General features: G+C 35.8%; 1 non-coding gene across 1 annotated transcript; it reads left to right on the plus strand.

The window, feature by feature from the left end:
• The first annotated feature begins 232 nt into the window (after window positions 1-232).
• Window positions 233-340, plus strand: LOC130984613 (small nucleolar RNA R71). The gene has a single exon (XR_009088532.1). It is a non-coding gene; the product is annotated as a small nucleolar RNA R71 (small nucleolar RNA).
• The last annotated feature ends 11,874 nt before the right edge of the window (window positions 341-12,214 follow it).

Genomic DNA, 12,214 nt, shown 5'->3' on the forward strand with positions numbered 1-12,214 from the left:
TCATCTTGTTTTGAGCTAACAATGCATCCATGTGGTTCAGCTTCATTACTCCTCTGGTGTTACTTCTTTCGAAGGCATAGAAGTAGTCATTTTCAGCAACTGTTTCAATGACATCTATGGCTTCTTCAATGGTTTTCTTCTTATTTAGAAAGCCTCTTGATGAATGATCCACAGCCTTCTTTGACTCATATGAAAGACCTTCATAGAATATGTGAAGTTGAACCCACTCATTAAACATCTCTGGTGGGCATCTCCTTGTCAAGTCTTTGAATCTCTCCCATGCTTCATAAAGTGTCTCACCATCTTGTTGTCGAAAGCTTTGCACCTCAGTTCTTAGCCTATTGATCCTTTGAGGAGGATAAAATCTTGCCAGAAACTTGTTCACCACTTCTTCCCAATTAGTTAAGCTCTCCTTTGGGAAGGATTCAAGCCATTTGGATGCCTTGTCCCTGAGTGAAAAAGGGAACAAGAGCAACTTATAGACATCTAGGTGGACTCCATTGGACTTTACTGTGTCACAAATCCTCAGGAAGGTGGTCAAATGTTGATTACGATCTTCTTGAGCACCTCTTCCAAATGAGCAATTATTCTGCACAAGAGTGATGAGCTGTGGTTTTAGCTCGAAATTGTTGGCATGTATGGTGGGCTTCTGAATGCTGCTTCCACAGTTTCCTAGATTAGGATTGATATAGGATCCTAAGACTCTTCTTTCTTGCCCAGCTCGGTTTGCATGGCCTTCTCTGACATGATTATGAGCTTCTTCTTCATGATTATTTTCCATATTTTCTTCCATGTTGGGTTCAAAATACTCTTCCTTTTCTTCCTCAGCACCAATAATCCTTTTTCCTCTTGCTTCCCTTCTTAGTCTCCAAAGGGTTCTTTGAGGTTCTAAATCAAAGGATGTTGAAACTCCTTCTCTTCTCCCTGTCATACAACAAACAGATTGCACAACAGGAGATAAAATGAAGAAACTATTCTTGTTAGAGTAATTGTTAGTGTGAGTGATGCAAATTATCAAACAGTTAGTGGGTTAGTGAGCAGAATTGTAATCAAAGGAGGAAAGAACAAAAAAATAAAAGAGGGTGCAGGGGATGAGGAAGAAATTAAAATAAACTAAAGGAAATTAACTAAAAAAACTAAACAAAACGAAAAATGCTCAATCTAGTGATCTTCAAACTTAATCATTGTTGATTCAAAATCAATCCCCGGCAACGGCGCCATAAACTTGATGCATGAAAACTTATCTCTCAACAAATTTCCCTTCGGCAAGTATACCGAATTATCGTAAAGTAAAACTCACAATAGAGTGAGGTCGAATCCCACAAGGATTGATTGGTCAAGAATCTTTAGTTAGAAGAATGTGCTAGTTGAGCTAAACAGAATTTAGATTGAGGTGCAGAAATTTAAAGGACTGGAAAGTAAATAACAGAAATTAAAGTGCAGAATCTTAAATGGGGATTTGGGGTAAGGAGCATGAAATTAAATGGCAGAAAGTAAAGAGAATGGGTAAGATCAGAAATGGGGAAATCATTGGGTTCAGGAGATATTGCATTCTCCGGATCAAGTTCATTCTCATATCTTCCTCAATCAATGCATTCATTGATCTCCTTGGCAATCTTAAGTGATTGGATTCCAATTCCTTGGCAATCCAATCTCTCTAAGCTTGAACAATTGCCCAATTCCTTGATTTAATTGCTCATGGGAAGAGATGAAGTGTGGTCACTGATTATACCACATGCATTTCCAAATCAAAGTGTTTGGAGGATTACATGTCACTATATCCGCCCAAACCCCAATTTGGTCCCAGATGAGAAAGCATTTCTTGCATGATCTCCTCATCCCTTTTCCAAGGCTCAAAGGAGATCCAATTATGGAGAGTTTCTTTTCCAAGACAACTAACCAATTGAATTAAGATCCAAATCTTTCTAGTAAGATAAAGAGAAAAGAAAGAAGAAGAAGAATGAAAACTATAATTGATCCATCAAATTACAACAGAGCTCCCTAACCCAATGAAAGGGTTTAGTTGTTCATAGCTCTAGAAATGGAAAATGGCAGAAAAGAAGAATCCATGCTAAAAGTACAGAAAAGTAAATCTATAAAGAGTAGTTCCCAAATGTGCCAAGCTTCTCTATAGTTCAAAACTACTCCTATATATACTACTCCTCTTGATCTTCTAGTGAGTTCTTCAAGTCTTGGATGTGGGCTTTGGATCTTGAGTTGAAGCAGTTCTCATCATTAGTGGGCCCAACTTGCAGAGAAAGATGAATTAGGCTTTGGGTATTTAGTAAGATTTAACGTTGATTTCCATTGTGCAGCGTGGGTTCGAGAACGTTAGTGGCATTCACTTTTTCCACTAATCGTTCCAACCTCATATATCCACGTTAAATCCAACATTAGTGGTCGTAACGTGACCACTAACGTTGCTTTCTCAAAACTTGGCTAACGTTATTGGGACTCACTTTTCCCAATAACGATGGCTTATACCCCTTCGCAAACGTTAATGGGAATCACTTTTCCCATTAACGTTGCTTAGTTCCCCTATGTTCCTACGTTAGAGTCCACGTTAGTATAGCTAACGTGACTCTTAATGTAGGTGTTATCCACCTTCGAGAGCATTAGTGACACTCACCTTTGTCAGTAACGCTCCAAATGCCACATTCTCCACATTAGAACTCATGTTAACTAAGTTAACGTGGCTCTTAACGTATAAGTGAAGCCACCTTCCAACGTTAGTGACAAAAGTGAGTGTCACTAACGTTGGCTCTTTGATTTCAACTCCACGTTAACTTTCACGTTAATAGTCTTAACGTGAAAGTTAACGTAGGCAATGCTAGATGGTCCAACGTTAGTGACAAAAGTGAGTGTCACTAATGTTGGCTTTTGTTTCTTCTACCACGTTAGAGTTCATGTTACCTAAGTTAACGTGACTCTTAACGTGGATCATTGCCAAGTTCTCCAATGTTAATGGTGTTCACTTTTACCATTAACGTTGGAGTTCCTTCTTCTTCTATGTTAACTACCACGTTAACTTAGTTAATGTGGCAAGTAATGTGAGCTTTGGCTGGCTTCGCATGCATTATTGGTGATCACTTTTCTCATTAACGTTGCAAGCTTTACCATTCCACGTTAGTGTTCACGTTAACTAGGTTAATGTGAATACTAACGTGGTTCTTCCTTGCTTCCTTTGCCATGAAAACAAGCAATTAAAGTGCATCAAAGCTCTAGCCAAAGTCATGGGATTATACATCATTAATTTATCATGCAATTCTAGCAAAATACTCATGAAATTATGCAAAGTTCACAAAAGTTGCTTGAATCAAGGTGTGAGTGTAATTTCATCCAAAACTTGCCTTATTCACTAAGAAAATGCATGAAACTACCCTAAAACAGTAAAGAAAATGTCAGTGAAACTGGCCTAGATTCCCTGGCATCAATTCTATTCCGACATGATCGAGAACCGACAGATGAATAGCCGTGCTGTAATAGAGCATTTGGACCATTTTCACTGAGAGGACGGGAGGTAGCCATTGACAACGGTAAAACCCAACATACATCTTGCCATGGAAAGGAGTAAGAATGATTGGATGAAAGCAGTAGGAAAGCAGAGATTCAGAAGGAACACAGTATCTTCATGCGCTTATCTGAAATTCCCACCAATGAATTACATAAGTATCTCTATCTTTATTTTATGCTTTGTTTATCTTTATATTCAAAAACCATTATAACCATTTGAATCCGCCTGACTGAGATTTACTAGGTGACCATAGCTTGCTTCATACTAACAATCTCCGTGAGTTCGACCCTTACTCACGTAAGGTTTATTACTTGGACGACCCAGTGCACTTGCCAGTTAGTGATGCGAAGTTGTGAAGAAAGTGCTGAGATTATAAACGCGCATACCAAGTTGAGCGCCATTGTTAGAGATCACAATTTCGTGCACCAAGTTTTTGGCGCCGTTGCCGGGGATTGTTTGAGTTTGGACAACTAACGGTTCATCTTGTTGCTCAGATTATGTAATTTTCTTCTTATTTTCTTTTCAAAAAGTTTTCAAAAATCTTTCAAAAATTTTTCTTTGTTTTCGTTTTTCCAAAAAGATGTTTTCGAAAAATCAAAATCCAAAAAATTTAATAAAATCATAAAAACCAAAAATATTTTATGTTTCTTGTTTAAGTCTAGTGTCAATTTTTAAGTTTGGTGTCAATTGCATGTTTTTAAAAAATTGTGCATTTTTCGAAAATTCATGCATGTGTTCTTCATGATCTTCAAGTTGTTCTTGATAAGTCTTCTTGTTTGATCTCTATATTTTCTTGTTTTGTGTCTTTTGTTGTTTTTCACATACATTCTTTTTTATTAGTGTCTAAACATGAAAAATTTCTAAGTTTGGTGTCTTGCATGTGTTTCTTTTCTTAAAATTTTTTCAAAAACAAGTCTTGATGTTCATCTTGACATTCATAGTGTTCTTGCATGTTTTCCTTGTTTGATCTCAATTTTTCATGTTTTGGGTTATATTTGTGTTTTTCTCTCTCCTCATTAAAAATTAAAAAAAAAATCAAAAAAATATCTTCCCCTTATTTGTCTCATAATTTTTGAAATCTTTGGGTTGACTTAGTTAAAAAATTTTAAAATTAGTTGTTTCTTGTTAGTCAAGTCAAGACTTCAATTTTAAAAATCCTATTTTTTCAAAATCTTTTTCAAAAATCAAATCTTTTACATTTTTTTTATTATTTTCGAAAATTTTAAAAATTGTTTTTCAAAATCTCTTTCTTAATTTTATTTCATAATTTTCGAAAACTTTACTAACAATTAATGTGATTGACTAAAAAATTTGAAGTTTGTTACTTTCTTGTTAAGAAAGGATCAATCTTTAAATTCTAAAATCATATCTTTTAGTTTCTTGTTAGTCAAGTAATCAATTTTAATTTTAAAAATCAAATCTTTTTAACTTCCTTTTCAAATGTTTTTCAAAATAAATTTCAACCATATGTTTTTAATCATATGTTTTTCAAATCATATCTTTTTCAAAAATTTGATTTCAAAAAAATCTTTTCTAGCTTCTTATCTTTTCAAAATTGATTTTCAAATCTTTTTCAACTAACTAATTGACTTTTTGTTTGTTTCTTATCTTTTTCAAAACCAACTAACTACTTTTCTCTCTCTAATTTTCGAAAATTCCCTCTCCTTTTTCAAAATTCTTTTAATTAACTAATTGTTTCAAATTTTAATTTTAATAGTACTTCTTCTCTCAATTTTCGAAAATCACTAACTATTTTTCAAAAATAATTTTCGAATTTCTCTCTCTCTCATCTTCTACTATTTATTTATTCATTTACTAACTCTTCTCTTCATCAAAAAATTTGAACCCTCTCTTCTCCTCTGTGTTCAAATTTTTCTCATTCTTCTTCCATTTTTTTTCTTCTACTCACATAAAGGAATCTCTATACTGTGACATAGAGGATTCCTCTTATTTTCTGTTCTCTTCTTTTTCATATGAGTAGGAGCAAGGACATGAACATTCTTGTTGAAGCAAATACTGAACTTGAAAGGACTCTAAGGAGGAAGCTAAGGGAAGCTAAAGCACAACCCTATGGAGAGGATGATGAGCGGATAATTTATACGCTTTTCGGTATTATTTTTAGGTAGTTTTTAGTAGGATATAGTTACTTTTAGGGATATTTTCATTAGTTTTTATGCTAAATTCACATTTCTGGACTTTACTATGAGTTTATGTGTTTTTCTGTGATTTCAGGTATTTTATGGCTGAAATTGAGGGACTTGAGCAAAACTCTGATAAGAAGGCTGACAAAGGACTGCTGATGCTATTGGATTCTGACCTCCCTGCACTTGAAATGGATTTTCTGGAGCTACAGAACTTCAAATAGCGCGCTCTTAACGGCGTTGGAAATTAGACATCCAGAGCTTTCCAGCAATATATAATAGTTCATACTTTATTTGAGATTAGACGACGCAAAATGGAGTCAAACACCAGTTCCATGTTGCATTCTGGAGTCAAATGCCAAAAACACGTCACAAACCAGAGTTGAACGCCAAAAACACGTTACAACTTGGCGTTCAACTCCAAGAGAAGCCTCTGCACGTGTAAAGGTCAAGCTCAGCCCAAGCACACACCAAAGTGGGTCCCAGAAGTGGATTTCTGCACTTAGACTTATTTCTGTAAACCCTAGTAGCTAGTTTAGTATAAATAGAACATTTTACTATTGTAGTAGTAGTCTTTTGACCATTCGGTCTTTTGACCACATCTTTGGTCTCAGTTTTAATTTATTATTTATCTGAGGAGACTATTGATCACGTTTCTGGGGGCTGGCCATTCGGCCATGCCTGGACCATCACTTATGTATTTTCAACGGTGGAGTTTCTACACACCATAGATTAAGGGTGTGGAGCTCTGCTGTACCTCGAGTTTTAATGCAACTACTATTATTTTCTATTTAATTCAGTTTATTCCTATTCTAAGATATTCGTTGCACTTCAACATGATGAATGTGATGATCCGTGACACTCATCATCATTCTCACCTATGAACGCATTATTGACAACCACTTCCGTTCTACCTTAGATCGAGCGCATATCTCTTGGATTCCTTAGTCGGAATCTTCGTGGTATAAGCTAGAATTGATGGCGGCATTCATGAGGATCCGGAAGGTCTAAACCTTGTCTGTGGTATTCTGAGTAGGATTCTGGGATTGAATGACTGTGACGAGCTTCAAACTCGCGATTGTTGGGCGTGATGACAAACGCAAAAGAATCAATGGATTCTATTCTGACATGATCGAGAAGTGACAGATGATTAGCCGTGCCGTGACGGAGTATTTGGACCTTTTTCACTGAGAGGATGGGATGTAGCCATTGACAACGGTGATGTCCTACATACAGCTTGCCATGGAAAGGAGTAAGAAGGATTGAAGGAAGGCAGTAGGAAAGCAGAGATCCAACAGGGACAAAGCATCTCCACACACTTATCTGAAAATCTCCCCAATGATCTACATAAGTATTTCTATCTTTATTTTCTGTTTATTTATTATTATTATTTGAAAACACCATTATAACCATTTATTATCCGCCTGACTGAGATTTACAAGGTGACCATAGCTTGCTTCATGCCAACAATCTCCGTGGGATCGACCCTTACTCACGTTAGGTTTATTACTTTGACGACCCAGTGCACTTGCTGGTTAGTTGTGCGAAGTTGTGAAGAAAGTGCTGAGTTATAAACGCGCATACCAAGTTGACCGCCATTGTTAGAGATCACAATTTCATGCGCCAAGTTTTTGGCGCCGTTGCCAGGGATTGTTGAGTTTGGACAACTGACGGTTCATCTTGTTGCTCAGATTAGGTAATTTTCTTTTCAAAAATTTTTCAAAAATCTTTCAAAAAAAATTTACTTCTGTTTTCGAAAAATAATTCTAAATTTTTAAGAATGAATTCTAGTGTTTCGTGAAGCATGTTGAAGCTTGGCTGGCTGTAAAGCCATGTCTAACTCAATTGGATTGAGGCTTCCCCTTATCAGTATATGAAGTTAGATGAAGTATCAGCTGTTGTATGTCTGATTTGTATGCTAAAGCTTGGCTGGCCATTGGCCATGTCTAATTCCTGGACCAGAGCTTTAAACTAACATTACAAAGATTCCTGGAATTCTTATTAAAAATTTTGAATTTCTTATTTTATTTTTCCTATATGTTTTCGAAAAAAAACCAAAAAAAATTTTATAAAATCATAAAAATAAAAAATATTTTGTGTTTCTTGTTTGAGTTGTGTGTCATGTTTTAAGTTTGGTGTCAATTGCATGTTCATCTTTTTCTTGCATTTTTCGAAAATTCATGCATGGTGTTCTTCATGATCTTCAATTTTTTCTTGGTAAGTCTTCTTGTTTGATCTTGATGTTTTCTTGTTTTGTGTCTTTTATTGTTTTACATGTGCATTTTTGCATTTATAGTGTCTAAGCATTAAGGATTTCTAAGTTTGGTGTCTTGCATGTGTTCTTTGCATCAAAAATTTTTCAAAAATATGTTCTTGATATTCATCATGATCTTCAAAGTGTTCTTGGTGTTCATCTTGACATTCATAGTGTTCTTGCATGCATCATGTGTTTTGATCCAAAATTTTCATGTTTTGGGTCATTTTTTATGTTTTTCTCTCTCATCATTAAAAATTCAAAAATAAAAAAATATCTTTTCCTTTTTTCTCATAAATTTCAAAATTTTGGGTTGACTTAGTCAAAAAAATTTTTAAAATTAGTTATTTCTAGTTAGTCAAGTCAAAATTTCAATTTTAAAAATCTTATTTTTTTCATAACTTTTTCAAAAATCAATCCTTTTTCATTTTTTTACTATTTTTTGAAAATTTAAAAATATTTTTCAAAATCTTCTTCTTAATTTTATTTCAAATTTTCAAAACTTAACTAACAAGTAATGTGATTGATTCAAAAATTTGAAGTGTTACTTTCTTGTTAAGAAAGATTCAATCTTTAAATTCTAGAATCATATCTTTTAGTTTCTTGTTAGTCAAGTAATTAATTTTAATTTTAAAAGTTAAATCTTTTTTCAACCATATCTTTTTAATCATATCTTTTTATCATATCTTTTTAAATAATATCTTTTTCAAAAAAAAAAATTTTTTATTTCAAAATATCCCTTCTAACTTCTTATCTTCTTATCTTTTCAAAATTGATTTTCAAATCTTTTTCAACTAACTAATTAACTTTTTGTTTGTTCCTTATCTTTTTCAAAACCAACTAACTACTTTTCCCTCTTTAATTTTCAAAAATTCCTCACCCCTTTTTAAAATTCTTTTTAAATTAATTGATTGTTTTAAATTTTAATTTTAATTTTATTTCTTCTCTTAATTTTTGAAAATCACTAACCCTTTTTCAAAATTTATTTTCGAAAATCCTCTCTCCCACCTTCTTCTATTTATTTGTGTATCTACTAACACTTCTCCTCTACTCAAGAATTCGAACCTATCCTCACCCTTGTGTTTGGATTCTTACCTTTTCCTTCTTCTATTCTTTTCTTCTTCTACTAACATAAAGGAATCTCTCTACTATAGTAAAGAGGATCTCTATTATTATTTTCTGTTCCCTTCTTTTTCATATGAGCAGGATCAAGGACAAGAACATTCTTATTGAAGCAGATCCTGAACCTAAAAGGAATCTGAAGAGGAAACTAAGAGAAGCTAAATTACAACAATCTAGAGACAACCTTACAGAAATTTTTGAAAAAGAAGAGGAGATGGCAGCCGAAAATAATAATGCAAGGAGGATGCTTGGTGATTATACTACACCTACTTCCAAATTTGATGGAAGAAGCATCTCAATTCCTGCCATTGGAGCAAACAATTTTGAGCTGAAGCTTCAATTAGTTGCTCTAATGCAACAGAACTGCAAGTTTCATGGTCTTCCATCAGAAGATCCCTACAAGTTTTTAACTGAGTTCTTGCAGATTTGTGAGACTGTTAAGACTAATGGAGTAGATCCTGAAGTCTACAGGCTCATGCTTTTCCCTTTTGTTGTAAAAGATAGAGCTAGAACATGGTTGGACTCACAACCTAAGGATAGCCTAGACTCTTGGGATAAGCTGGTCATGGCCTTCTTGGTTAAGTTCTTTCCTCCTCAAAAGCTAAGCAAGCTTAGAGTGGATGTTCAGACCTTCAAGCAAAAAGATGGTGAATCCATATATGAAGCTTGGGAAAGATACAAGCAGATGACCAAATAGTGTCCTTCTGACATGTTTTCAGAGTGGACCATGTTAGATATATTTTATTATGGTCTATCTGAGTTCTCTAAAATGTCATTAGACCATTCCGCAGGTGAATCCATTCACCTAAAGAAAATGCCTGTAGAAGCTCAGGAACTTATTGAAATGGTTGCAAATAACAAATTCATGTACACTTCTAAGAGGAATTCCATGAATAATGGGACGCCTCAAAGGAAGGGAGTTCTTGAAATTGATGCTCTGAATGCCATATTGGCTCAGAACAAAATGTTAACTCAGCAAGTCAACATGATTTCTCAAAGTCTGAATTGATGGCAAAATGCATCCAATAGTACTAAAGAGGCATCTTCTGAAGAAAAGGCCTATGATCCTGAAAACCCTGCAATGGTAGAGGTTAATTACATGAGGGAAGCTTTTGGCAACACCTATAATCCTTCATGGAGAAATCATCCAAATTTCTCAGAGAAGGATCAACAAAAGCCTCAACAAGGCTTTAATAAGGGTGGAAGAAACAGGTTTAGCAATAGCAAGCCTTTTTTATCATATTTTCAGCAACAGACAGAGAATTCCGAACAGAGCACCTCTAACTTAGCAAACATAGTATCTGATCTGTCTAAAGCCACTTTAAGTTTCATGAGTGAAATAAGGTCCTCCATCAGAAATTTGGAGGTACAAGTGGGCCAGCTGAGTAAGAAAGTCACTGAAACTCCTCCTAGTACTCTCCTAAGCAATACTGAAGAGAATCCAAAAAGAGAGTGCAAGGTCATTGACATAATCAACATGGCCGAATCTAGAGAGGAAGGAGAGAACATGAATCCCAATGAGGAAGACCTCATGGGATGTCTCCCAGACAAGAAGGAGTTCCTTATTGAGGACCTAAGGGAATCTGAGGCTCATATAGAGACCATAGAGATCCCATTAAACCTCATTCTGCCATTCATGAGCTTTGAAAACTATTCTTCCTCTGAAGAGGATAAAGATGTAATTGGAGAGTAAGTTGCTCAATATCTAGGAGCTATCATGAAGCTGAATGCCAAGTTGTTTGCAAATGAGACTTGGGAAGATGCACTTCCCTTGCTCATTAGTGAACTAGATATATTGGTTCAGCAAACTCTACCTCAAAAGAAACAAGATCCTGGTAAATTCTTAATACCTTGTACCATGGGCACCATGACCTTTGAGAAGGCTCTATGTGACCTGGGGTCAAGTATAAATCTTATGCCACTCTCTGTAATGGAGAAACTGGGGATCATTGAGGTACAGCCTGCCACATTCTCGTTAGAGATGGCAGACAGATCACAAAGACAAGCTTATGGATTAGTAGAGGACGTGTTAGTAAAGGTTAAAGGCCTTTACATCCCTACTGATTTCATAATCTTAGAGACTAGGAAGAATGAGGATGAATGCATCATCCTTGGAAGACCCTTCCTAGCTATAGCAAGAGCTGTAATTGATGTTGACAGAGGAGAGCTAGTCCTTCAATTGAACGGGGACTACCTTGTGTTTAAAGCTCAAGGATCTTCCTCTGTAACCATGGAGAGGAAGCATGAAAGGCTTCTCTCAATACAGAGTCAAACAAAGCCCCCACAATCAAACTATAAGTTTGGTGTTGGGAGTCCACAACATTGACCTGATCACCTGTGTGGCTCCCTGAGAGCCCACTGTCAAGCTATTGATATTAAAGAAGTGCTTATTGGGAGGAAATCCAATTTTTATTCTTCTAATTCTATTTTTATTTTATTGTTCTTTTATGTTTTATTAGGTTCATGATCATGTGGAGTCACAAAACAAATATTAAAATTAAAAACAAAATAAAAAATAGCAGACGAAAAAGCACACCTTGGAGGAAGGGCTTACTGGTATTTAAACGCCAGTAAGGAGCATCTGGCTGGCGTTCAACACCAGAACAGAGCATGGATCTGGCGTTGAACGCCAGAAACATGCAGCAATCTAGCGTTTAAACACCAGGATTGCACACTAAGGAAAATTGGCGTTCAACGCTAGAAACATGCTGTAGATGGGCGTTGAATGCCCAGAATAAGCTTAGAGCTGGCGTTTAACGCCAGAAACAAGCATCAATCTGGCGTTAAACGCCAGGATTGCTTACAGAGGGCGTTTTACATGTCTCATTGGTGCAGGGATGTAAATCCATGACACCTTAGGATCTGTGGACACCACAGGATCATCTCAGGATCTGTAGACCCTACAGGATCCCCACCTACCTCAACTCACCTTCTCTCTTCTTCACCAATCACCTCAATCTCTCTTCCCCATCACCTCTTCATCACTCACATCCATCCATCTCTTCCCCACCCAATCCCACCCATATGGCCGAAACATACACATCTCTCCTTCTCCTCCATATCTTATTCTCCTTCCATTCTTTCTTCTTTGCTCGAGGGCGAGCAACATTCTATGTTTGGTGTGGTAAAAGCGTAGCTTTATGTTTTTCCATAACCATTGATGGCACCTAAGGCCAGAGAAAC

This window comes from Arachis stenosperma, chromosome 5 (assembly GCF_014773155.1).
Source record: "Arachis stenosperma cultivar V10309 chromosome 5, arast.V10309.gnm1.PFL2, whole genome shotgun sequence".
Taxonomy (NCBI): Eukaryota; Viridiplantae; Streptophyta; class Magnoliopsida; order Fabales; family Fabaceae; genus Arachis; species Arachis stenosperma.